General features: G+C 41.3%; 1 long non-coding RNA gene across 1 annotated transcript in view; it reads left to right on the top strand.

The window, feature by feature from the left end:
• LOC125095834 (uncharacterized) overlaps positions 1–27,579 on the top strand; it is a 73,507-nt gene that overhangs the window by 32,281 nt on the left and 13,647 nt on the right. The window contains exon 3 of the long non-coding RNA XR_007125963.1: positions 5,372–5,536. This is a non-coding gene — a long non-coding RNA (uncharacterized LOC125095834). The remainder of the gene's footprint in view (positions 1–5,371; positions 5,537–27,579) is intronic.

Below are 27,579 nucleotides of genomic sequence, written 5' to 3'. Positions count from 1 at the left end.
CAGCAGGAGTTCAGGAGTCATGGCTTCAACTGCTACCCTAGGAGCTGCACTCACTGGGCCAGGATTCACAGAGGCTGGAGGAGAAGGTGGAGTTGCTATGGACCCACCTGCTGCCCCATGCCAATGTGATGAGCCAGCAGGTCCATGACAATGTGTGTGAGTTGCAGCAGTGCCTGGTACCTTATACCAACTTTCTGAATGTAAAGAAGGGCCTCCTCCTCCTCCTTCTTCTTTTTCTTCTTCTTCAGATTTATTTATTTGAGAGAAAGAAAGAGAGATGTGGGTGTGAGTAGGGAGAGGGACAGAGGAAGAGAATCTTTAAGTAGACTCCTCACTGAGCTCAGAGTCCCACTTGGGGCTCGATCTCACAACCCATGAAATCATGACCTGAACCAAAACCAGGAATTAGATGCTTAACCAACGGAGCCACCCAGGCACCCCAAGTAAGTCCAATATAATTCACATTATTGTTCTAAATATTGTTCACATTATCTTTTGAGGAACTTGCTAGCTCAGAACTATGCAGGAACGGTAATTCTGGGAAATGTAGTTCCAGCTTAGCTAAGTTGACATAGCATAAATTTATCCACAGTCATTCAATCATATGTACAAAGTATGTTTTTTAAAAAATTGCTTTTAATTTGGTAAAAGCATATTATGCTGTATATATTCATTTAGAACTTGTTTTTTCTAAAATGCAACATTGTATTTTTAGGATTTATTCATATTGCTGTGTATAGCTTTAGCTTAATCTTGTTGACTTCTCTGTTATATTCTTCTTTCTTTCTTTTTTTCTTTTTGAGGGAGAGGGGCATAGGGAGATGGAGAGGGAGAGAGGGAATCTTAAGCAGGCTCCACACCCAGCGTGAAGCCCACCCCAGGGCTCGATCTCACTACCATGGGATCATAACCTGAGGCAAAATCAAGAGTTAGATGCTTAACTGACCGAGCCACCCAGGTACCCCTGCTCTGTTATATTCTATGGTGGGAATATATCATAGTTTGTTCATCTACTCTCTTGTTATGGGCATTTGGATTGTTTCCAGGTGTTTTAGTTAGCTTGGGCTGCTATAACAGAGTATCATGGCCTGGGTGGCTTCAACAACAGACACCTGTTTCTCCCAGTTCCAGAAGCTGGGAAGTCCAAGATCAAGGTGCTGGCCGCTGCAGTTCCCAGTGAGGTTCCTCTTGGTAGTTTCGGAGGCCACCTTCTTGCTTGTTCTCACATGGTAGAGAAAGAGAGAGCTCTGATTTCTCTTTTTCTTGTGATATTAACCCCATCATGAGGGTCCCACCCTTATGACCTCATGATCTAACCTAAAAACCTCCCAAAGACCTTACTGCCTGCTATTGCATTGGGGGTTACAGCTTCAACATATGAGTTTTGGACAGACACAGACATTCAGTCTGTAACACCAGGTTTTGCTATTGCAAACCACCTTCCTCTGAACATCCTTGTATCTCTCCAGGTGTTCGTGGGTAGAAGTCTCTTACAACCTCACACCACCCTGACAGGGGTTGGGAGTGACCTTGCATCCTGGTTTTCCTGGGGCAGTACCAGTTATGCTTATTAATAGTCCAAGAATAATTATTATATATTGCACTTTTCTTTTCCCTATTTACAGCTTGTTCTCACTTTCTTTTGACAAATAGAAATTTTAAATTTTAGTATGGCCAAATTTATAATTTTTTTAGAGTTAGCATTTTTTGGAGTATTGTTTAAGAAATTCTTCTCTATCTCAAAGTCAAAAAGATATTTACCTGTGATTGTTGTGAAGAGTTTTACAAGGTTAGCCCTTAATCCATCTGGAATTAATTTTGGTATATGGTGTGATAGAGGGATCTAATTTCATATTTTTATGTATGCATAACCTTTTTTATCTTGCTATATTTATTTCCCCACTGACCTGGCAGACCACCTCTGTCAGATACCAGTTTCATACATGTGTGGCTCTATATTTGAGCTCTCTCTGTATTTTTAAAATTTAAATTCAATTAGTGAACTTACAGTACCTCATTAGTTTCAGATGTAGTGTTCAGTAATTTATCAGTTGCACATAACACCCAGTGCTCATTGCATCACAGGCCCTCCTTAATGCCCATCACCTAATTATCTATCCATCCACCCACCTCCCCTCCAGCAATGCTCAGTTTGTTTAATATAGTTAAGAGTCTCTCATGATTTTTCTCCCTCTCTGATGACTTCCCATTCTGTTTTCCCTCCCTTCCCATATGGTCCCTGCCCTGTTTCTTATGTCTCACATATGAGGGAAACCATATGATAATTGTCTTTCCCTGATTGACTTATTTTGTTCAGCATAATACCCTCCAGTTCTATCCATGTCGATATAGATGGTAAGTATTCATACTTTCTGATGGCTGAGTAATATTCCATTGTATATATATATACCACATCTTCCTTATCCATTCATCTGTTGATGAACATTTTGTGAGCTCCAGATTCTACTCCATGCTCTGTTTGTCTGACCCAGTACCAGTATCATCCTGTCTTAATTATCGTAGTTTCACAAAAAAGCATGACATCTGGTGGGGCAATTCTTCCTTGCATGCTCTCTTCTTCATAAAAGCCCAGGGTATTTTTTTTTCCCTTTTACTCCTCCATTCAAATTTTAAAATCAGCTTATCAAGTTCTACGAAGTGGATGTTAGCATTTTGATTGGAACTTTCTTGAATTAGAGAGATGAACACTGTGCTATTGTCTTCTTATTCATAATGTGATGTATCCTTTAATTTGTTTGGATCGTCTTTTTGGCTACTAATAAAGTTTTATAATTCTCCCTGTAGAGGTTTTACATTTATTTTAGATTTATTTCTAGGTTCTTGGTATAACTTTGAAACTATTGTAAATTTTGTCTTCTCTTTAATTACGTTTTCTGGTCGTTTATTTCAAGGGTACAGAAATGCAATTGATTTTCACTAAACTTGGTTACTACTTCTAATAATTTGCTCATAGATCTTTTTTGCTTTTCTGGGCAGATAATTATGTCACCTGAAAACAATGGCAGTTCTATTTCTTCCTTTCCATTCTTTCTATTTTTTTTTAAGATTTTATTTATTTATTTGATAGGGAGAGAGAGATCACAAGAAGACAGAGAGGCAGATGTGGCGGAGAGGAGAGCAGGCTCCCCGGTGAGCAGAGAGCCTGATGCACTGCTCAATCCCAGGACCCTGAGATCATGACCTGAGCCCCTGAGCCAAAGGCAGAGGTTTAACCCCCTGAGCCACCCAAAAGCACCCATTTTTTCCTTCTTTCTTTTTCTTCTCTCTCTCTCTCTTTTATTTATTTATTTATTTTTTGGTGGTTGAGGCCTTAAATATCATGCAGAACAGAAATGATAAGACCAGATTGTATTGACTCATTTCTGACTTTAGAAAGAGTTATTCTAATATTTTCCCATTCAGGATGATGTTATAGTTATTTTGTACATACTCCTTAGAAGGCTAAGGAAGTTTCCTCTAGTCTTCATTTGCTGAGGTTTTGTTTTGAAAATTTTTTATTATGGTAAAATATATGTAACATAAAATTTGCCATTTTAACCCTTTTAAATGTACAATTCGGTGACATTACCTTCATCTCGTTACACAACCATCACCACAGAGTTTTCCCAAAACCTTTTCACCACTCCAGAAAGAAACTGTAACCGTAACCACAGAGCAATAACACTCCTTCTGCTCCTCTTCCCCAGGCCTTGATAACGTCTCGTCTACTTTCTGTCTCTATAAATGTGCTTTTTCTAGATATTTCATTTAAGTGAAATGATACAATATTTATTCTTTTGTGTCTGGATCCTTTTGGCTATTACCATGTTTTGTCTTTGTGTGTGTGTGTGTATGTGTGTGTGTGCTTCAGGCAAGTCTTGAACTCATGACCTTGAGATCAAGACCTGAGCTAAGATCAAGACTCAGATGCCTAGGTAACCCCTTCCGATCCCCTCCCTCCTTGAGAGCTTTGTATCTCTTTGTATCTATGTATCTCACTTTGCTATCACTCAATAAACCTTGCTTTGCTGCCCATCACTCCGTCTGGTCTACCTCTTCATTCTTTGAAGTGGTGTGACCAAGAACTATGGGCACTGATGGAGAAAAAGATCCTGCAACATTATGAGAGCTAGTTTAAGGTTAATGGTTTAATTAAAACAGACATGTCTTTAGAGTTAACAACACTAAATATAAAACTTTTATTCTATCTAAGTTTACTAGCCAATTAAATTCATGTTCTCACAAGCTCTGTCAACAAAAAAATAATGTATTAGGATAATGACTGACTTTGTCTAATGTATAATAAAGCTTTTATAGGTAGTGAGAACCTAAGTGTTAAAAACAAATAGATTAAATAAAAAGTTTTGGGTAAAATTTTAAAATAGCTTTCTTAGGTCTTTTTGATAGCTTAAAACCTTAAAGTTTTGTTAAGTTAAGTGATAAGTTAAATTCATTAAATATCTAAATCATTTCCAACTGAGACAAAATATTAAATCATTAATTACTAAACATAGGTTTATCTACTTTTGGCTTCTTATTACAGAAAAACTAAAGATAGATGGATATATTAATGCTCTACTGGAAAATTAAAAAGGCGTGTATTTCCCAAAATTTTTTAAATGTATTCATAAATTTGCTAATTTAAAGTACACTAGCATTGGGGTGCCTGGGTGGCTCAGTGGATTAAAGCCTCTCCCTTCAACTCGGGTCATGATCCCAGGATCCTGGGATGGAGCCCCGCATCAGGCTCTCTGCTCAGTGGGGAGCCTGCTTCCCTTCCTCTCTCTCTGCCTGCCTCTCTGCCTACTTGTGATCTCTGTCTGTCAAATAAATAAGTAAAATCTTTAAAAAAAATAAAGTACACTAGCATAACAAAGAGTTCATGATCACTTGCTCCTTAGTTTTCACCAGAAAGTAAAGTTTCTAAGGGTTAGGAATTCTAATTAATATATGTAATTAAGGCTACCAAAAATAATGAGGGCCCCCTGGGTGGCTCAGTTGGTTAAGCATCCACTTTTGATTTAGGCTCAGGTCATGATCTCAGGGTTGTGGAATCAAGTCCCACATCTGATACATAGCATGTATCAGAATTTCAGTCCTTTTTGTGGATGAATAATATTCCACTCTGTGTCTAAACTGTATTTTGTTAATCCATTCATCTGTTGATGGACACTTGGATTCTTTCTACTTTTTGGCTATTGTAAATAATCATTTAATAAGAGTTCCTTTTTAAATCACGAATTTATGTTGAATTTTATAAATGCCTTGTTTGCATCTGAAAAGATTGGGTGTATGTATTGCCTTTTGCTCTGGTATTGTGTGAATGACAGTTCAAGTCATTCAGGGTCTCAATCACTTTACTTGCCATCAGCCCTTTCTCAGGAAGCTGATAGAGGATATGCTCCAACAAACTGAGGGTGTAAACCAAGGGAGAGGAAGATGGGAGACGGGAAACAGAAGACTAAATGAAGGAGAGAGGAGGAGCCTGGTGACAACCACGCACCAGAATGGAGGTGCTGAGGGCAAACTTGAACAGGTCAGGAGGACCCAACAGGGGTTTATTCATTAAGATGAAATGAAAAGTCTCTCTGTTGCATTCCAACACATGGAAAAGAGGAGACTGGAGCTGAATTAAAGGTAACAATGCTAATAATAAGAAAGCAAAATATTAACATCAGACAAAAGAAAAAAATGTGCACAGGCAAGAAAAAGTAATCATAGGGTAGTTTATGGCTCATCTGTAAAGAGAATTTACTTAAAGATATAAACACAGAATATTCACGTATCTAAAAATGTGATGTAATGTCTTAGAGAATTGAGGGTTGGGGAAGGAAGAGTACATGTGTGTGGGAGGGATGAAGACATGTGACAAAAAAGAACTAGATCCTCAGGGTTCCACAGTGGGAAGTCTGTGCATAATGCCTCGAAAAGAACAATCAAGAATTAGAAATACAAACATGTTGTTTGCTGATATGGACAGAAATGCCCAGAAAACTCATGGAAAGAATTGAAATTAGTTGCTTCTAGGGAAAGGATAAAGGGGGCAGTGACAGGTATTTGTGACAACAGAAAGTGTTGCAAAACAATTTGACTCTTTAAATTTTATGCCTGTATAACCTTGACAAAAACTAATTAAAAAGAAATGGAACACTTTCGGGGCAGCTGGGTGGCTCAGTCATTAAGCATATGCCTTTGGCTCAGGTCATAATCCCAGTGTCTTGGGATCATGCCCTGCATTGGGCTCCCTGTTCAGTGGGAAGCCTGCTTCTCCCTCTCCCACTTCCCCTGCTAGTGTTCCCTCTCTCACTGTCTCTCTCTCTGTGTCAAATAAATAAATAAAATCTTTAAAAATAATTTAAAAAAGGAGTGGAACACTTTCTTCTCTATCATCCTCATATCCAATCAGTCACCAGATATCTCCAGAATGTACTTCAAATCCATCCTCTTCTTCCATCTCTTTTGTTTATGTGGCTCTTTTAACTTTTGTGTATTTCAAAGGAAAGTTGAAGGGACTATACAAATAAGTACATGACTATTTAAAGTCAAGAGAAACCAAAGTTTCAAATTTGATTTCAGGTGTCCCTGGGTGGCTCAGTTGGTTAAATGTCTGCCTTCAGCTCAGGTCATGATCCCAGAGTCCTTGGATTGACCCACATTGAGTCCCACATTGGGCTCCCTGCTCAGCGAGGAGTCAGCATCTCCCTCTGCCTCTGCCCCTCCCCCGCCCTCCTGCTTGTGCTCTCTCTCTCTCTCAAATAAATAAATAAAAATCCGATTAGATTTCAGAAGGAGAACAAGCCCATAGACAGGCACCCTGTCAATTTCCTACCTCCATCCTCCGTCCTTCCCTACTTCAGTGAAGAGGTTGGTTCTCCTCCCATTTCTTCTTCTGCTATCACCCTCTTAAACTCCTCAGGTATTTATTCCACTTTCTTTTTTTTTTTTTTTTTTTTTTGATCTCCTCTCCTCTGACCCCTTCATATGACCATTTCAACAAAACTTTGCCTCTCCCATTTTTTTTAAAAAAGCCCTTCCTTGATGTCTCAACTACTTCAAGCTACTATTGTCCTCCTTTACTTTCCCATTTATTTATTTCTTCATTCAGTATTTGTTGAGTGCTTACTATGTGTCAGTCACTCTTTCAGGCTCAGGGGCTCAGTCCTTGCTCTCAGGGTGCTTTTAGCTTAGTTGGGGAGTTTATAGTTTAGCTGGGGAGATCAACCTTACATAGCCACACAAGTAATTCATTGCACTTGTGTTAAGTGATACGGAGGACAAGTGTAGTGGGCAATGAGAGTATAATAATGAAACATAACCTCATGGGGGATTAGAGGAAAAGGTGGGGGACATCAGGAAGCCTTCTTGGAGGACATGCCATTTAAGCTGAGCCTTGAGTGATGAGTAGAATTGGCTGATCTGGTGACTGGGATTGGGTAGAAGGGAGAATTATCTTTAGACAGACGGACTAGTGTGGGTGATTGACTCAGATTTTGGAACGGGACCGGAGAGAGGACCATGTGGTTGAGTTACAATGCACAGTTTTTCTCTTAGTTTTTAGTTAGCCTTTAGTCTTTGTTTTTTTCAGACTTTCTTCTGTCCACACTTAAAACATTGGTGTTCCTGTGAAGTCCGTCCTAGGGGCCCTCTAATCATCTCACTGCCCTAGACATATGTTAGATCCTCCAATTCTCTCGGTTCTGGTCCTTTAGATGTACAGCTCCTTTTGTCTTGAGTGCTTCTCTTCTCCATGCTTCTACTTCACTTGGCAATTCTCTCCATTCTTGAGCTTCTGCTTACTTCTAACTTCCAGCAGGAAGTGGTTTCTCTAAGAGAATTTATTAGATACCATGGCTTCAAAAAGCACATATATGTTCTTGACTCCCAAATGTGGTTCTAGAGCCCAGATTTCCTTCCTGAGCTTTGGACCTACACGTTCAACTACCTATAAATATGGGAATGTCCTTCTGACACCTATAAACCAACCTGTGCAAAACTGAACTTGTCTTCCTTCCAAGTCTGCTCCTTTTCTGGGCTTCTTTGTGTGCATGGATTACATGATCATTTACTTGCTTGCTTGAACCAGAGTGTTATTGATACCTCTCTCCCCTAGGTTCCATTCATCCTACAATCAAGTCGTTTTTCTCCGAAAGAACTCTGTCCTCTTTCCCCATACCCACTGCTATTTATTATCCCAGTTGAGGCAATGATCAGTGATCACCCATCTGGTTTTTTGAAATAGCCTCTAGCTGGTTTCTAACTCTGCTATTTCTCTTCTGTAGCACACCGCTCACACTGCAGTCAAAGAGATCTTTGGAAAATGCAAATTTCCCTTTCTCCTGTTTCAAATCTTATTCTGGCTTCTCAATGCCCTTAGAATAAACATCAAACTCTGTGAAGTAGCTTACACGGCCCTATGAGGTTTTTTTGCCACTCATCTTTCCAGCATCATCTCCCTGACACTCTTTTCCCCACAACCTGGCTTAAACTTTAGTTTGGTTCCTCACATTTTTTTACTGCCGGTCCGCTTCATCTGTTAATTTCTATTAATCCTTCCCATTTCTGCTTAGATGTCACTTCTACCAGGCAGCCTTCTCTGACTAACCCTCATAAGAGGGAGTGGTCCCTCCTATGGGCTCCTAAGCAACTCTTGTCTCCCTCATGGTAAGAATTACTAAACGGGGATAGTGGTTTTTTATTCCCAACTGGTCTGTAAACTCTATTAGGACAAAGACTATATCAGTCTTGTTCACCATTTTAACTTTGGTCCGGAACCCAGAACTTGGCACTTGGAAATGCTCTGCAAATATTTGTTGATGGACTGGTTGGATGTATTACCCAATTTTCTTTTGGGACTTGGGGCTCCTTTGCAGGGCTGGGCCAGAGGGAAGAATGTTAAAAGCTCTATTTGTGGTCTCATTGTTTTTAAAGGCCACTTGTGGCCTTTGGCTGTTTTAAAGCCCCAAAGCATTAGAACTAATGGACCTAGTTGGTTAGCTCCAGATGTGCTCAGACCAACACATGTGCAAAGGGAGAACCACATCAAAAGAAGAGGAAGATGGCAGAGGCACCAATGGGAGGGATGGTGGAGTGGCTGAGTATAGGGAGTGGTGAGTTACCCATACAAGGCTGGCTCTGCTGTTGGTTAAAAGTGATGCTAACTTAACTGGACTGGGTTTAATCTGGGACCACAATAATAGAGTCAGGGAAGTTAGCAGGAAATTCTCATATCCTCTTAGAGAGAAGTTCTCGAAGTGTGGTCCAGGTTCCCTGGTGGTCCACAAGGCTGGTCTCCTGTCGGGTGAATGTTACTGTTTGGTTTTGTTGCTGGTATAAATTAGTAAGTATTTATGATGGTCCTCCTTTGGTGTTTCAGTTAAAGCACCGCCATTCTCCTCTTGAACTCCCTACTTCTCTTTGGATGGTGAGTAGGAACTTTGAGGGTGGCATCTTTGTCTCGCTATGAGCAGGTAAGTCTGAGAAGCATGGTTCTGAGTGGTGGTTTGGCCAGCAAAGGGCTAAAAGCCAGGAAATCATCCCAGGTCTCTCTCTGTTGCCCTGCAGTCATTCTTCATGGGGCTGGCTGCTAGCCTCTAGCTTCGCGCTGCCTGGAGTGAAAATTGGAGGAGGAGAACTAGAATTACCCAGAAAGCATGTTTTTTCCTGAGACTGCCCCGGTGCAGCCACCATTAGGTCAGCAGGAAGCTGCCACTGATGATAGTGGGGATGATAAGGGTAAATGAGTGCTTCTGCTCATCTGTGCAATTTCAGACGAGGCTATCTGATAGCAGAAGGGTCCAGTTACTGTCTTCCACCCCTTCTGCTCTGGAAGACCCACTCATTCATTCACTTAGTCATCGATATTTTTTTGAGAAACTATTATGTAGGAAGTCTAGAGCTCGACTCTGAGAGAACCCTGGTAAAAAACAAAACAAAACAAAACAAACCAGACTTGGCTCCTGACTTCATGGAACTTACAATCTAACAGGGAAGGTGAATGTCAGCCAGAAAAAGACTCAACTGCTTACTTACAATTTGAAATGGGTGGTATAAAGCAAAATAACAGGGGGCCCTGAGAAACGTGGGGCAATGTGCTTCAGGTCAGGAAAGGCTTCTCTGAGAAGGCAAAGAGGGGTAGGAGAGAGCATCTTGGGCAGAAGAAACACGTGCATGGTACAGCCTCAGAGGAGCCAGGAAAGAGCATGGCAGCTGGAAAAAGTGAGGTAGGAGGCGAGGATGAGCAAGATAAGGGTGAGGAAATAGGCAAAGGCCAGGTGATGCAGGTCCTTGAAGGTCACGTTACGGATTTTGTACTTTATCCTAAGCACAACGGACAGCTGATAAAAAGTTTTAGGCAGGGGCACCTGGGTGGCTCAGTGGGTTAAAGCCACTGCCTTCGGCTCAGGTCATGATCTCAGAGTCCTGGGATCGAGCCCCGCATCGGGCTCTCTGCTCAGCAGGGAGCCTGCTTCCTCCTCTCTCTCTCTGCCTGCCTCTCTGCCTACTTGTGTTCTCTGTCAAATAAATAAATAAAATCTTAAAAAAAAAAAAGTTTTAGGCAAGGGGATAATACACTTTTAAAAGATTATTTTTGCATCTTCGTGAAAATAAATAGGGGGCAAGAGTGGAAGCAAGGAGTGAAAGGAGTGGAACGCTGATCCCTGCTGCAACACAGATGAACCTTCAAAACATTCTACTAAATGAAGCAGCCGGACACAAAAGGTCACATATTGTATGATTGCATTTATATGAAGTGTCCAGATAGATACATCTATGGAGACAGAAAGCAGATGAGTGGTGGCCTGGGCTGAGGGGAGGTAACTGCTGAATGGAGGTGAGCTTTCCTCCTGGGGTCATGAAAATGTTCTGTAGTTAAAGTGGTGAGGGTTGCACAACATTTTGAATGTACTTAATACCACTCAGTTGGGCATTTTACAATGGTTAAAATGGTGACTTTTATCATGAAATAAAGGTTAAAAAAAGAATGAAAACAAGGAACTCAGGAACCCATCGCCCTTGTCTTTGTGAAAGCAAGGGTGGCTTGGACTGTGGTGGTGGGAATAGACATGAGAGAGAATGGACTACTATTTTGGAGAGCGAACTAAGAGGGCTTGGTCATGGACTGGTAGTATAGAGTGATGGAGAGAGAGGTTTAAAAGACCACCTCCAAGTTTCTGGTTTGAACACAACTAGGTGGTCTGGAGCTGGGTTGGGTGGGAAGGACAGCATACGGAGTGGAGGGAGAGGGCAGATCCAGAGCCCATATTTGGATAAGCTAAGTTTGAGGTTCCTTTGAAACATCTAAGAGGGATGTCCAGTCAGCTGTGAGTCTGTGCACCTGTCAGGGGGCTCAGGAAAGGGACCTGGGTTTGAGGTAAATGCAGTCACCCAGGGAGACAGTGCAGGTGAGAGAGGAGAGGGCCAGGACCGAGCCCAGAGAGTTTAGTGGATGAGAGGTGCTAACAAGGAGATTCAGAAGGGAGACAGTGAGGATGGTGGGAAGAAAGTCAAGAGAAAAGAGAGCAGGAATGCTTGATGAAGAGGAAGATGGCAGCATCTGGAACTTACTGTGGGCTTTTGAGCAGAGAATAATAGTAAGGACAATAATGACATTTAAAGTAATTTAAAGTAATTTACTTATTTATTAAAGTAATTATTTAAAGTAATTTAAAATAATGACTGTTAGGGTCTGTGATCAAAGGAACGAGACTGACACAAAGCGAAAGTCAAGCAAAGCTTTATTTCGCACTAAGCATCAAAAATCAAACTGACCAGTCGGGGCCGTCTCTTACAAAGAGGCGACGACAACCAGGACACCAACCCCAAAGACTCCCCTTCGCGGTGAGGCTGCTCCCCAGCGATGCTCATGACTCTCATGACGCTCCCAACGACCCCGACGCTCCCTAGGACCCGGACACTCTCACTACTCCTCCCCTGCCTCACAGACTAACTTTTATAGAGGTGGTTGAGCCCCGCCCATACACAGGTGGCCAATGAGATTGCAACACACAGGAAAACTGCACAGTCATGCTCGGTCAGCAATACGGGTGGCCAATTGAATTCCAATTCACCACAGCAAATAAATGTGCACCCCACTGATTGGATGTCTCCATCCGGCCTCACCCGCCCCCATATCTGGGGCCTGCAAGCAAGTTTCTCTGGGAGGGGCAGGGTCAACCCAAGCCCACAACGAAATGGCTCCCTCTGGCCAACCAGGCCCTTACAATGACATTTAAAGATTCATAGTCTGCTAGACACTGGGCTAAACTTCTCTTGGTGAATCAAGAACTCTATCATGGGGGCGCCTGGGTGGCTCAGTGGGATAAAGCCTCTGCCTTCAGCTCAGGTCATGATCCCAGGGTCCTGGGATCGAGCCCCACATTGGGCTCTCTGCTCCACAGGGAGCCTGCTTCCTCCTCTCTCTCTCTGCCTGCCTCTCTGCCTACTTGTGATCTCTGTCTGTCAAATAAATAAATAAAAATCTTAAAAAAAAAAAAGAACTCTATGATGTCTTCTTTTTGTAAAGGAGGAAACTGAGGTATAGAGGAGCTGAACTTTCCCAAGGCCCCACAGCTAGTAAGCAGTGGAGCCAGGTCTCACACCTGGTTCTTGCTGACTCCAGAGGATCTACAACTAATCTCTACCCTGGCTGCCTTGACTCTCGGCCCATATGGATGAAGATGGATGTGCTTTAAACTCACCGTTGATGTATCAGAGCTCAGATTAAGAGGTCTCACCTTATTGGCAAATACACCCGAAAACAGCTTTTTTCTTCCAATAACTCCTGCCAGCTGTGCTCTGTCGACCATGAGTCCCTCCCTACCTGCTGGAGCAGCAGGTTCCCTTAGCAACTTCTCAGTTGGATTCCATAATTTTTCACTCACTTCTGCTTATTAGAATGGTCTCCTTCTGGTTGTTAGAATTTGCCCTCATTCATTTTGCAGTTTCAACTTCAACCTCAGATTCTATTCATAGCTCTCTGCCCTCCTCCCAGTGCTGGTTGTGCTCATGGCCCCAGTGGCTCAGAGAGAAGGTAAAAGTGTGGTTGGCTGTCTTGTATACACCCCTACCCCATGCTCTTCCCTCTGTGGTGAGGGGTGAGGGGGAGGGTGGAGAGCGGGCTCTTTCTATCTGATGTCCCACAGGGAGCTTGTTTTTCCCCTTTTAGGAGATCATTACATTGGTGTGGCTTGTTGATCTTGGGTTTGGAATGGAGAAGTGGAAACCCCAACAAGCCCTCAAGAACCTGTTTTTTTTTTTTTTAATGATTTTTATTTATTTATTTGACAAAGAGAGATCACAAGTAGGCACAGAGGCAGGCAGAGAAAGAGGGGAGGAAGCAGACCTGAGTCCCAACGTGGGGCTCTATCCCAGGACCCTGAGACCATGACCTGAGCTGAAGGCAGAGGCTTTAACCCACTGAGCCACCCAGGTGCCCCACCTCAAGGACCTATTGATGGAGCTCAGCAGCTCCTGAACTTTAAAATCCTGGACTCTGTCTTTCAGACATCCCCCTGGTAGTACCCTGGAGCCACATTCCCCTGATGTGGTCCTAATCTGGCCCATGCCTTAGTGGTGTCAGGTAAGCCTGCAGCCCAGCGTCTACACTCCATGGCCTCATTGTGGGGCCTGTGGACAGAGTAAATCCACCTTCAGTTTTTTTGGAAACTGGCACTTTGAGTCTGGCCATCTGTTCTCAGTTCCTGCTACCAGGACTAGTCAGGGGGTTTGTGGGCTAAGAAGTCAACCAATCAAAATGCCAGCCTCCTTTTCTTACGTGCACCCCTAAATGTGATGAGTGACTCTCTGAAGGCACCCACTTCCCTGGCCCTGAGAGGGAACCCTCTCTCTTCTAACAGCCTCTTGAGTTCTCATGCCTTCTCTTCCATCTCTTTATGATGAAAACTGGATGAAAATCCAGATGTATGGTTTTGCTCTTGAGCACCAGAGACTCTGGAAAATGTGGAACTTTTTCTCTCAGAGGGATTTCTCTATGTCTGGGGTCATTTCCAGTTAAGAGAAGACCCCAGTCAGTGTCTCACACCAGCTTGCTGTAGGTGACTATATTCTTTTCAGAAAACTGGCTGCCATGGAATCTTGGTGATCAGTTTAATTTTTAGATCCAGAATACCCATGAAGGAGTAGAAAGAACCTGGGATATGCCCCTCCAGGCTGGCATAGACGGGATGAAGGGAACACAGCTCTGGACATTTTTTTTTTTTTAACCTCTTTACATTTTTCCCCCTCAGAGAGAGGGAGAATGGATGAATGGTGTGGCTAACCCTCTGGACATCCACGGCTCCTGAGGGTAATGAGTGAGCTCCTGGAGACTAGTCTTTAGTTACCCCGAGAAAGGCAAATACATGTCACATCTTCCTTCAACACAAATTCTACTGCTGTGTGTCAAAAGCACCTGCCCCAAAGCTTATTTGATCCTCACAGGATACTCTGAGAGAGACAGGATATTTCACAAGTACTGAAGGTCAGAGTGCTGATGTGTTCTACCAATGGTCGCCCAATAAGAGAATGGCTTGGAGTTTCTGGCTTCACATCCGATACTGCTGGCTACCTCTCTGAGGAAGTAAGGAGGTGAGAGAGGGAGGTAAGATTGGCAGGAAAGAAGCAGTGTGTGTGTGTGTGTGTGTGTGTGTGTGTGTGTGTGTGTGTGAGGGTTGTGGGTACACATGTTAGGTACATGTGCATGCGTGTGTATGTGTGTGTGTATGGTTTGTCTATGTTGTCTCATGTGTGTGTCCTTCTGGTCATTGTAGTATGTAGGCCTCATGATGGAGTCACCAGGGTTTTTGATGGGTGTAATAATTTAGAGGCCACCTTCAAAATGTCAGCAGGGTGGTTAAAAGCACTGACTAGAATATGAGTTTAAGTTCTGGCTCCATTCCTTACTAGCTGTGTGGTGTTGGGTAAGTTACTGTACCTCTCTGAGCATCCTTATTGTTTAAATAATAGGATCTCCTTAAAGTCTTGTGGAAATTAAATTAGTACATGTGAGTGTCTAATAAATGCTATTATATTTAATACAATAAGTGTTATTCTTCTTCGTAATTACATCCCCAAGCAAGATCACATTCTCAGTAATCAAACTGGTATTATTTTTAAAATATTCTCTTATATCTACTCAGCAGAGTTGCTATTAAAGCTACAAAAGCTGCAGGACAGCATTTGGCCTCCATTTGCAAAGAAAGATTAATACATGTAAAATGCGAAGCTAGGGGAAAGCCCCAGTCAACCAGTAGTAGGCTATTTAAGGGCCTGTGTGTATGTTTTTAATAAAATATTAATTTAAACAACTTTCCTGTTAATCTTATACTAAGATGACAAAGATCACAGATGCTAAGATCACAGAAGCCAGACTGAAATTCAACCACCCTGAAAATGGCTCTGGACTGTTTCTGAGCTGCAACTTTTTCAGTGTGATGCAGATAAAGACATGAGCCTGCTTCGCTCTAAGGGCCACATGGCAGGAAACACCGAAACACAATATCCTTTAAAACATTTGTATCTGCAGTCAGCCTCCCTTGCATTCCATTTAGGGCGGAGACTGGACTGCTCTACCTCACTGGTCCTACCATTAGAAGTCAGGTGTATGTGTATACTATGATGAAATGCAAAGCTTGCGATAGGAACTATATGTCAAAACTGTGCCAAATCCAGCTATGTAATCATAAGGACTAGAGTCATCAAAACCATAAAGAGCTTCAGCTGTTTGCTATCATTTGAGAAACTTTTCAAAAGGTACCATCTGTGTGTTTGGATATCTCATTAAAGGTCATTATTCAACCTTGGGTACACCCATTTTTCAGATTGGTTTAAAATAATTTCCAGTGATCATAATAGAGCTTTCCTTTCCTAAGCATGGAAGTTTTAACAATAACCTACTTCTAATTATATTTTTTACCACTGTGATGAATCCCAATACCCATACCTACTTCTGTTATCAGCATTTCAAAATTACTTAGGGGGACCACAGCACATGATAGTCCATGTTTCAGGTGACTCTCCCCATCAACCACCTAGAGATGAGTGTGGCACCCAGGTCAGATCAATCAATGAGTCTGTTCTCCTGTCCACTGTGATTGATTCAGTAATGAATAAATATTCTGTTTTTGGGGGAAGTGTACTTTATATGTCTGTTACATTTTGCTGGTTTATGCTGTTGTTCAAGTCTTATATATCCTTGTCAGTCTTCTTTCTAGCTGTTATATCCATTATCAAAATTGGGGTATTATAAAAAAAAGAAATCTTGCATTTGCAATGATGTAGATAGAACTAGAGGGTATTATGCTAAGCGAAATAAGTCAATCAGAGAAAGACAGTCATCATATGATCTCACTCATATGTGGGCTTTAAGAAACAAAACAGAGGATCATAGGGGTAGAGAGGAAAAAATAAAGCAAGATGAAATCAGAGAGGGAGACAAACCCTAAGAGACTCTTAATCATGGGAAACAAATTGAAGGTTGTTGGAGGGGAGGGAAATGGCGTATGGGCATGGGTAACCTGGTGATGGATATTAAGGAGAGCACGTGATGTAATGAGCACTGGGTATTGTATAAGACTGAGGAATCACTGTCCTCTTCCTCTGAAACCAATATTACATCATATGTTAATTAAATGAATTTAAATAAAAAAATCTTCTAAAAAATAAAATAAAAAGTATCACTAAAAAAACCAGTAATTTTGTAAGAGTTTACTCATAGCCTAAATTTGGAGTATACATACACACAAAAATATTTTTTTTAAGATTTTATTTATTTATTTGTCAGAGAGAGAGAGAACACAAGCAGTGAGAGTGGCAGGCAGAGGGAGAAGTAGACTACCTCCTGAGCAAGGAGCCCTATGGAAGACTCAATCCCAGGACTCTGGGATCATGACATGAGCCGAAGGCAGACACTTAACTGACTGAGTCACCCAGGCATCTCCATATGCAAAGTTTTTAAAAACAGTATCTTAATGTAGGATCACAATAAAGTCTACAAAATACCCCCTCAAAAAAACTGGGGTATTGAAGTTCCAACTATTATTGTTGACTGATCTTTTTCCCTTCAGTTCTGCTAACTTTTGCTTCCTGTATTTTGAGGCTCTGTTGTTAGGTGCATATGAGTTTATAATGGCCATATCTTCCTGATGAATTGATAATGTTATCATTATAAAATATCTAATTTATTTTATAAATCATAGATATTATAAAATTTATTTTTTAAGGACACCTGGGTGGCTCAGTGGGTTGGGCCTCTGCCTTCGGCTCTGGTCATGGTCTCAGGGTCCTGGGATCGAGCCCCACATCAGGCTCACTGCTCAGCAGGGGTCTGTTCCCCTCTCTCTCTGCCTGCCTCTCTGCCAACTTGTGATCTCTCTCTGTCAAATAAATAAATAAAAATTTTTTAAATGTATTTTTTGTTTTATAATCTAGTGACATTATTTGTTTTAATGTCTATTTTGTCTGATATTAGTATAGGCACTGCTGGTCTTTTTTGGTTTCTGGTTGCATAATATATCTATTTCCACCATTTTACTTTCAACCTATGTGTATCTTTGAATCTAATGTGTTTCCTGTATACACCATATAGCTGAGTCTTGTTTTTTACCCAATCTGACAATCTCTGCCTTTTGATTGGATTGTATATTCCATTGATATTTAGTGTTTCTATTGATATGGTTAGATTTATGTCTAACATTTTGTCTTTTTTTCTACATGTCTCATATCTTTTTGATTCTTCCTCTTTTGCTGCCTTATTTTACATTATGGAATATTTTCTAGTGTAATATTTTACACTAGAAATGTAATATTTTAATGTTTTTAACTTTTAATGTTTCTAAACTATATTTTTATATTTTATATTTTTAAACTAATTTTTAAAATTTTCTTAGTGGTAGTCCTAGGGCTTTCAGTATACATATTATCATATATTAAGATTTAGTAGGTTTTCTTAAATGAATCCTTCTCCATTGATGTACCTCTTAGGAAAATTTTCAGAGACTTTAAATGATTTTTCTTTTATAATTTTTAGTACTTAAATGGTATTTATCTGGGGAGAGGTTCTTCAGCACTCCTTAACATAGCCTTTGCACAATCAGTCCCCACCATACTACTTTTAAATCTGTTTCATGCAGCAGCATCCAATCTGAAAACATCTTGGGCACAATTTGAACTAATTCCTGTCTAGAAAAAATACCAGAAAAGGTTAAGTCATTTACTGTTCCACAAAGTAGAGTCTCTCTTTATCTTGTGCCAGCCACTTCAAACAAAAAAATTTAAAGCCACAGCCAAAATGCCATGGTGATGGATTAATCTGATGATTCCTTTATGATCACAGTTCTCCAGTGTTACCTGTTCTTACATTTAGAGTCACCCAAATTTATTTCTGCTTTGATCTTTGAGAATCATTTTAAAGAGGGTTCTGTGTCTACTCCTCACTCTGTGAGTGTTGAGAGGGTCTTGTCCAGTTGCATTAGTGTTTAGATCTATGACAAAATTCACATGCAAGGAATAGCTAGTGAGCTATCAAGAACAAAAGTGGGCAATCCTATGTCAAAGTGCAGTAGAAGGTCAGATAAAGGAGGTGTTAGTGTAGGTTGGAGAATCTGGTAGAGGCTTCAGAGGGATTCAAGCCAGGCCTTGGAGGATGAGTAGGATTGGCTCAGCAGTGAGAGGGAGAAATAAATAGCTGTATATGAAGGACCACGGATCCCTTTCTTCTCACCTGGGAAAACTTGGTTTTCAGTTAACATCTATGGTTGACTTGATTGAAGAGAGAGTAATGACTTGACCTCTCCTGATAGCAGTTTTCTTAAAGGCAGTGTCTTACTCAAAGTGTAATCTACAGACTGACAACAGCATTACCTTGTTAGATATGCAACTTCTTTTTCGAAATGTAGATTCTCAGACCTTATCCTAGATTTGCTGAGTCAGAGTCTTTTCAGGTGGGCCTGACAATGTATACTTTAGAATTTACCAGTTGGTTCTCATGCGTGGTAAAGATTGAGAACACTTTCTCAACATGTTTTTCTCAAGACTTTTTCCTGACCACTCTTGGCATCCAGGGCATATTTGGAATGAAATAGCCAGGGTTAGTATCTAGGACCCCTAACCATGGATCAAGGCTGGGCAGGTATGGATATCCAATTAGCAGATTGTGTAAATGGAAAACCACATGCTTGTACTCAGGCCAGAGGAGTAGTTAAATAAATAGAAAGATGCCTGGCTCTCATCTCCACAGCTGCCTCACATTTTTTCAACTCCAGGCACTGGGCAGCCAAAGTAGCAGGAGTGATGTTGGCTCCCTGGCATGAGGCAGTCTGGTTATCTAGGGAGAGGGAGCAGCTCACTTAAAGTGCCCTCATGAAAATAATCACTATCAGCAAGGTTATTACTCAAGCTCTTTCCCCTGACAGCAAAGCAGAACCATAACCAATACTCCAGTCATTTTGTCAACCTAATTGTATACTTCCCCTCTACTCATTTTGTTAACATTAGTTTAGGGAAAATTTTCCTAATTCATTGAATCTCCAGGTCCACAAATCATTGAGTATTTGTTCCCACTCTAGACAGGATCTGGAGAGTGTGATGAGAACCATTCACATAGTCTCAAAATAGTATTGGTTTCTTAATAGTCCCTTTTAGTGTAATAATGCTGAAATGGGCTTAGAGGAAAGGGTCTCCAGGGGAGGTCAGAGTCCCTTAGAAAATGGGCTGCCCAGATGGATGGGCTGGGCTTTCCAAAGCCCAGCAGTTTGGTTTCCAATGGTGGTTGGATACAGCTGCCAAGAACCCAAATTAGGGAAGGTTTTGTTGACAGCTCATAAGAGGACATTTTGAAAGACTGATTGAAGGTTATTGCCAACCGTAGACAATAGTATATATATCCCAGAGAAAAAGCATGTGCAAATATGTATTTGTAAGTGTATATATGTTGCTGTGTATTACCACAATAAATGCGTTTCTCACAGTCTTTGCCATGGCTGAGTTGATCAAAACCAGCTGCTCCATGTAGTTCTTCATTGCAGGGAATAGAGGGGTGGACCTGGCCGTTCAGGGGATCCGCAGGCACACTTCAGCATCAGGCTGACTTATCACCTCTCTGGAAACGGTTAACATGCCTGGCTCAAACCACCCATCATGTGGCTGTTATGGGCCTCTGAGCATTTCTGTAGATGACAGGTATTTACTTCACCCCCAAATCTGTGGGGCAAAGGGTCACAACACAGGGGAAGCCGGTTTGCTTCTGAGCCAGTTCATTTGCATTTCTCATTAATCCAGGCTAGACCCTTTTCAAGTCTCCACCATAATCTATTCAAAACAGTTCAAACATTTCACTTTGTTTTGGTTGAGTTTACTCTAATGTGGTTTCTGCATAGCTCTCTCTTTTATGGTAATCAAATGTTCTGCCAACATTTCTCCTGCTATGTGCACCAGCTAAGGAAACCAGATGCTTCGGGTTGGTCTTTTCAATGTATCCGAGTGTTGTTTTTGTTTAGAATTTCAGAGGTTTGGCGAAAGAGCACTGTTTTATAAATCTGACCCTTGATGCACTCCATTTCCCAACCTACTAATAGTTTTGGCTACTGCTCACATCTTGATTTGAAATTGCTCCCCATCACTATGCAGATTAGCATGTGGAAAGAGAAGCTCACTTAATTAATCTTGTTTGATTTGCTTAATTTTCCCATTCATCATTTATTCCATTTTGTAAGTTAAAGAGGATGAGTAGAAGAGCTGAACAGTTGACCCAGAACCACGCCCTGCATTGTCTCTCAACCAATCACAGACCTGAGTAGGATTGCTCTTTGATGTGTGGAGTGTTGTTTTCCCCTCTCACACCATCAGTGTGGGAAGGAAGCAAGCCAGCTCTCCTGGGAGTGTTGGCTTATAATGCAGACTGAAAGTGTTTCAGAAAAGTAACTTGGCATTGAATCAAACTAATAAGTGGAACTGCTTGTCTATGTGGATTGAACGAAGACTTTCTAGGGCATCAAGAGTTTGTGGGAGAGAGAAGAGGAAAGAGCTGAGGTGAACTCTGTGAGAGGGAGCTTCATAAAATATGAAGCTTGAAGTCAACTTACAGGGAAAAAGTCCTTCAAAAATGGGAAGGTATAAAGAAAAACAACTGGGAACTTTAGGGCTATCTAACCCTGGTCCTACCTTTTAGTTTGGTTACTGTGAGTCCCTGGTCTGATTGATTGCATACTGAAGATAGGAGGAAAATTAGAAATTCAAATTCAGTAACTGAAGAAAACCAAAAAGGACCTTGTGGTTTCCCACAACTGAGCATAGGATGATGCCTGAACATAGATTGATGGAAACAGTGTTTGAGATTATATATGGTTGTTAATAATTGCTGAGCCATGGAAAACCATGAGGGCAAAAACCTAGACTTATGCTAAACAAAATCAGAAGGATTAGTCTTCCCTCCAAGGGTCTTCATTGTTGGTCCTGAGACCTAGAAGTTGAGGCTCTAAAAGACACAGGGTGGAGCACCTGGGTGGCTCAGTGGGTTAAAGCCTCTGCCTTCCACTCAGGTCATGATCCCAGGGTTCTGGGATTGGGCCCGAGTCGGCTATCTGCTTAGTGGGGAGCCTGCTTCCTCCTCTCTCTCTGCCTGCTTCTCTGCCTACTTGTGATCTCTCTCTCTGTCAAATGAATAAATAAAATCTTTAAAAAAAAATAAATAAAAGACACAGGGTGAGGAGAGTATAAAGAGAACCAAATTAAAAAAAAATAATAGAGAGTAACTGTTAATGGATTAAAGTTAGTTTAAAGCTAAGAGTCTAAACTAATCCAAAGAAAAAGCACCAGACATTGGTTTTTCGAGAACAATAGCTCTAACCAAAACTCTAAAACTCAAAAGAAAGACAAATCTGAAATCTCCAGGGAAGAGTGTTCAGACCAGTCTTGGCATGTATTCTGGATGTTCAAAAGACTGCACATTTTCATTAAAGTTTGTCTTTGTGAAGTCCACTGACAAAGAGGTGGTCCAATTGAAATGGGTCCCATACTACCACCATAAAGGATAAATAAGTACTTATTAAGTTCCAGCTATATGCCAAGCAATGTTGGGAAGCTTGAAGAACAGAACAGTGGTGGAGACCAAGACCTTTGCATCTAGAAATAGATTTAGTAAGAGATAAGCTAAAGACATGGGCCTTTTTGGAAGAATAACAATCAAGGATTGCGAATAAAAATGAGCAAACAAATGAAAGACGTTTCCATTTTTTAGCCCAAATAGGACATTATACTCCAACTACAGCTTTTAGTTCTAGAAATTATTCACTGTGTTTTGGATCTTTTCAAACATACTTTTGAAAATCCAGGCACATTTTATTTTCCTCATGGGTGCCAATGAGTTTAACAAAGGGGAAACCATCTTGCTTAGGAAGAGATGATTAATTTTGACAGTAGCTATATCAGTAAGATCTGAACTAATGAGTTTTCCAACAATCACATCTGTTTGTTTTAAGTAGTCAGAGATGGATATACAGCATGAGTGACTGGACTGGGGATGTTGATATGTCATTTTCAGAGTTTTCCAGGATTTGGCTCAATTAGAAGAAATAGATAAACTGATTTCAACTTTTGTGCCATTTAATTTAGTTGTTTCGTTTCTTCCTTTTTCTATTAAAAAAAATCATTCTGCTACTGATTCTTTTCTTTTTTAATCTTTAAGATGTGGTGCACCAACCTGTGCATAGATACGCAAATGTTTGTGGAGGAACTTGACCAGGAGTAGAGACTTTTATCAGAGGCTGAGAGGGTCAAAGTGACGTTCATAGAAGGGGAATGTAGTCATTTACGATGACTTGTAGGGAGTGATGGAACCCTAGAAATGTGCAAGTTTGTGAGGAAATGACTTTAAGAGCCTGGGTGGGATGTGATATGTAGGAAAAAAGAGGCAGAAAATGCTGGAATTTTGAAGTAAGCTGAATGATGGTTTAAATGTCTAAGCTTAGGGAACTTAGGGATGCTGTTACTATTGTCAACAAAGCCAGGCACAAAAGTTAGCTTTTCCTTTGCTTAGCCTTATATGATGGCAGGACAATTATGGTATAATAAACTGATTGGGAAAATGGCAGATATATGAACACACCCAGCTGAGATCAAACAAGTCAGACCCACCTCACAAAACTATCCAGAGCACTCCTATACTCATGAGCAACAAAAATTGGTTACTGTTTTAAACCACTAAATTTTAAAGTAGTTTGTTATGCACTATTACTGTGATAATGGATAAGAGACACCTGTATCTTGGACAGAATTTATATTGCAGAGCTAAAAGATAAGGAATCACAGCTGGAGATCATGCATGTAGTTGATAGGAAATTTACACAATTAGATGAAACATTTGATGGAAATGCTACATGGAGAAGAGCTGGAAGGGATGGTCATTGGGCAGGAGGAGAAATAAGAATCTGCCAAGGAGTTATCAGAAATGTTGGAAGTGATCTGCTACAGGGATGCATCTCTGAAGTTTAAACATAAACTATCACAGTCCTAGAAAAAGTGGTAGGAAGAACACAATTTCTAAGAAGACTTGTATATAGAGAAACTACTGAGTGTGACACAAAGAGTTAGATGTGGTGACAGACAGGAACCAGATTATAAGGGGTTAAGGAGGGAGCGAAGAAGAGACAAATTAAAGTCAACAAGACTTTCTATGCATTCTGGAGGAATAATATGGTAGGGACTCTAATGGATGATGGAATGACAAGATGGCCTTCTAGGAGCAGATGATTAGTTGTGTTCTTAAGCACAGAAGGGTCACACCAGACACAAGAGAGCAATGACTTCGGAGAGGGGGTGATAGTTCAGGGGCTATTAACAGTTACTCTATAATGATAATACCATGAAGTCAACATTCAACCTGAGTCCCTTTAGGATTTTCAGATCTTCATTAATTCTGTGAAATTCCTCTGTGAGATTCAGTTACACATTCAAAGTTGGGAGCAGCCCAAGAGCCAAAAATAACATGACTATCATATTGTTTTACTCATGTTACAGATGAGTAACTTTAGATATCAAGTAGTTAAATAACTTGCCCAAAGTCAAACAGGAAGCCTGTTATTGAGCTGCTGAAAGACCCCAGTTCTGCAAATAAACTTCTAGTCTACCAGCTTTTCACCAAATGAGTTAGTCAGAAGTCAGATTAAGTTCATTTATTTATGGATCCATTGACTTAAGCAAAAAAAAAAAAAAAAAAAAAAAGTTATTTCTTATGGGAGGTCCTACTATCAAAATTTCCTTACATATGAGGTGGTGTTTACTTTTCCATTATTTATTTATTTATTTTTAACTTTTTACACACCCTTTACCTTCCACACAGACATTTTTGGCTTCTTTCTGTGTTTTAAGGTAGTACGTGCTAGGTCTGAGTCACAGCAACTAGTTTTTTGGTGATCCATGTTGAGTTCATAACACCTTACAGCCTTAATTAAGTTCTAGAGTGTAAGAGTCTTAACTTTTTGTGGAAATCCCTTTAATCTGCTGGTGAGTTCAGGATGCACTTACGTGAATTCACTCCTAAAGTTTACATTGCTTATCATTTTGAAGCTTAAATTTCTCCCCCAAGATTATTTCTTAACTTTGCTGATCTCCCCTTTCCTTGGTTGGTCCAAGGAAAGTCTCAACCCCCACCTCCCCTCTATCTCTGAGCTTTCAGGCCTTCAGGTTCTCCATGCTAATCAACAGTCTGACACATGGAAAGGTAACATTTTTTTTTCTATCTTTACTAGAGATTAAGAGAACTGATGAATATTAATGACCATATGTATTCACCTATGAAATGACATTGCATTTGAGATGCACTCTAGTTTCTGAGACAAATGGGAGGCGTGAGAAACTGAAGAGAGTCAAAATGGCGGACAAGAGAAAAGATGGAAACCAGGACAGAGAATTGGACAGAAATTTGATAAGAAGGCAAAAGCAGCCAGGAAAAAGAAAAGAAAAGCAGAATGTAGAAAATGAATGGGATAGAGAAGAATGCTTAGCATGGAGAAGGTGTATTGATTTTTGTATTTTTAAAAAACTGAAAAAGTTGCATTTCATAAACACCTGTGTATGTAAACATACACAGCCCAATTAAACGTAATCTCAAAGGTTTGAAATAGACTGTGGAGCTATTGATACCGTTAATCCTCTCCTGCTATTTTGAAGGGGGTAGCGGGGACAAGGGAGAAACAACAGTGCTTCATTCTGGGACACGGGTGAAGCTGGCACAAACCCTTGGCCACCCCACCCTAACCCCACCCGGCAGGGTGCTGGTCTTGCTTTTCCAGTCAGGCCTACCCCCAGGGAAAGACCACTGAGCTTGGCATTTTAATGATAATTCATGGTATGTTATTTTCAGTTGCAGTGGTTTCATGTATTTTAATTAGTGTCTTCACATACTCTACTTGGGCCCCAGAAGGAATAATCCAAACACACAAAGCCCCAAACCCCAAAATATGACAGAATGAGTGAGTGAAAATTAAAGACAATCCTGGGAGTTCTTGGCTTCCCAGCCTGGGTTGTGACGGGTGGAAACGTCCGCCCCTCCCCAGCTCCCCCTCCAGGAACTTCTTTGTCCCCTCCCCTCCCATCTCGTCTATGCAGCCAGGAGCATCCACCTCTTTTCTGTTTCCTTTCTTTGGGCATCAGTTTCAAAGGTCCCCCACAGCCAAAGGCGTGTCGCTGGTGCCTTTGTTGGCTGCCTCTGCCAGCGAGCTGCCCCCTCTCCCGCCCCCACAATCTGCCCGCGGGCTGCCTCCCTTATTTGCAGTCCCCACCGCGTTCCTTCTCCACCATGCCTCTGTGGCCGGCCTTGCCTCTCTTCTCTCTTTTAAGTGCAGGTTGGACTCTTTTCATCACGCTGCCTCAGCCTGAAAAGACGCCTATTTTTTCTGCTCCCAGTTTAGATTTATGACCCTTGTCAGGCCTTCCTGCCGTGGCCTCTGACAGCGCCTGCCTTTCCTAACATCAGATTCATTGCTGTTCCTAAGGTCCTTTAAGATTTTAATGCTAAGTCTATAAATTTCGTTTCCTTTCTGCTTTAACCTTTCTTTAGACCTTCCCATTGTCTGATGGGATGTCCCTCGGGCGCTGATTTGCAGCCCCATTTCTCCACTCCCGGGGAGAGCTGGAGGAGGAGGGGGCCCGCTGGAACCCATGGAGGGGGAAATGGGGAAACAGAGCCCATGAATTTAGATTTCCATCAGCTCCTACAATTCTTCGGGGTTTGATAGGGATTGACATTTTCCTTCAAAGCTGTGATTTGCTGAGGACTTGTGGTGGCGTTTCATTAAAATAGTATCTGAGATTTAAAAAAAAAAAAAAGGAGGGTTGGCTGAACAGATATCCAACCTCCTTTAATAAATGCATCTGAGCTTACATTTTTCCTCTCTGATGTGTCAGCTGGAGATTCTCTTCCATCTCCAACACGCATGGGCACTGCTTAAATCACTCTGATTTCTCTCCCAGGGAGACTTCTGCTGAAGAAACTTTTCTCACCTTAAGATAATAAAGTCCCCAGTTGAGAGAGGTGGAAATGGCAACTGGCTTGAAATTTCAGGGGAGAAGACTAGGTCACTGCAGAGAAAGAAAGAGCTTGCCAGCTCCACGAAACACAATGAGTACTTTGGAAGTAGGATGTTCGAATTCATTTTGTCTTTTTCTTGGTCTTGGAGGTGTTAACAGCCTTGCGGGCCTCACTTTTCCTTTACTCCCATTCAGGGCGGCTGTAATGAGGGAGAAGGTTGGAGAAAGAGTGGGAGAGTAAGACTTGTGTGTCCAAATCACTTTGATTGCATTGCTTGTTCAATCTTAAATTTATTCAAGGTGACAGTAAATGTCTAGGGCGCGAACCATTAATGGAACGTTGAATCATGTAACTTACATGGAAGTCCTGCTTTCCCAGACCAGACTTAAGTGGAGTCAAGGCTTTTGTCGTTTGATGGTGTCTAAGAACTCACTACCTTTTCTTGTTTGGATTCCAGGCATTGGAATCCTGTGGGTCACTCGCATGCTTTTTCTTTAAGTTTTGTTGTTGTTTTCCATTCTTTCGAGCTGATTTGTGTCCTTTCTTCTTTCTTTCTTTCTTTTTTTTTTTTTTTTTGCTGTTGCTACTTTTCCAGCTGTGCAGTGTCCTCAAATCTAGTGCCAGAATTCTATTTTTCCAGCCAGGAAGAAGTGGTCCCCTAAACTCCCACCAACAAAAGATTCGCACTTCTTTTTTTTTTTTTTTTTTAAGATTATTTATTTATTTATTTGACAGACAGATTACAAGTAGGCAGAGAGGCAGGCAGAGAGAGAAAGGGAAGCAGGCTCCCTGCCAAGCAGAGAGCCCGACATGGGGCTTGATCCCAGAACCCTGGGATCACGACCTGAGCCGAAGGCAGAGGCTTTAACCCACTGAGCCACCCAGGCATCCCAGATTCACACTTCTTAAAACCAGCTTTAGATGGCTTAACCTTCAAGTAAAGGCAGCTTGATATAGACTGTGGTAGAGACTAGCTAACCATTCAGTTCATTGGTACGCTTTTCCTCTTGCGCACACAGCTCCATTGCATTTCCCAGTCTCCTTTGCAGCTGTGAAAT

The sequence above is a fragment of the Lutra lutra genome, chromosome 3, assembly GCF_902655055.1.
Source record: "Lutra lutra chromosome 3, mLutLut1.2, whole genome shotgun sequence".
NCBI classification, from domain to species: domain Eukaryota; kingdom Metazoa; phylum Chordata; class Mammalia; order Carnivora; family Mustelidae; genus Lutra; species Lutra lutra.
The sequence above is the reverse complement of the archived record's forward strand: the minus strand, read 5'-3'. Positions and strand labels throughout refer to the sequence as shown.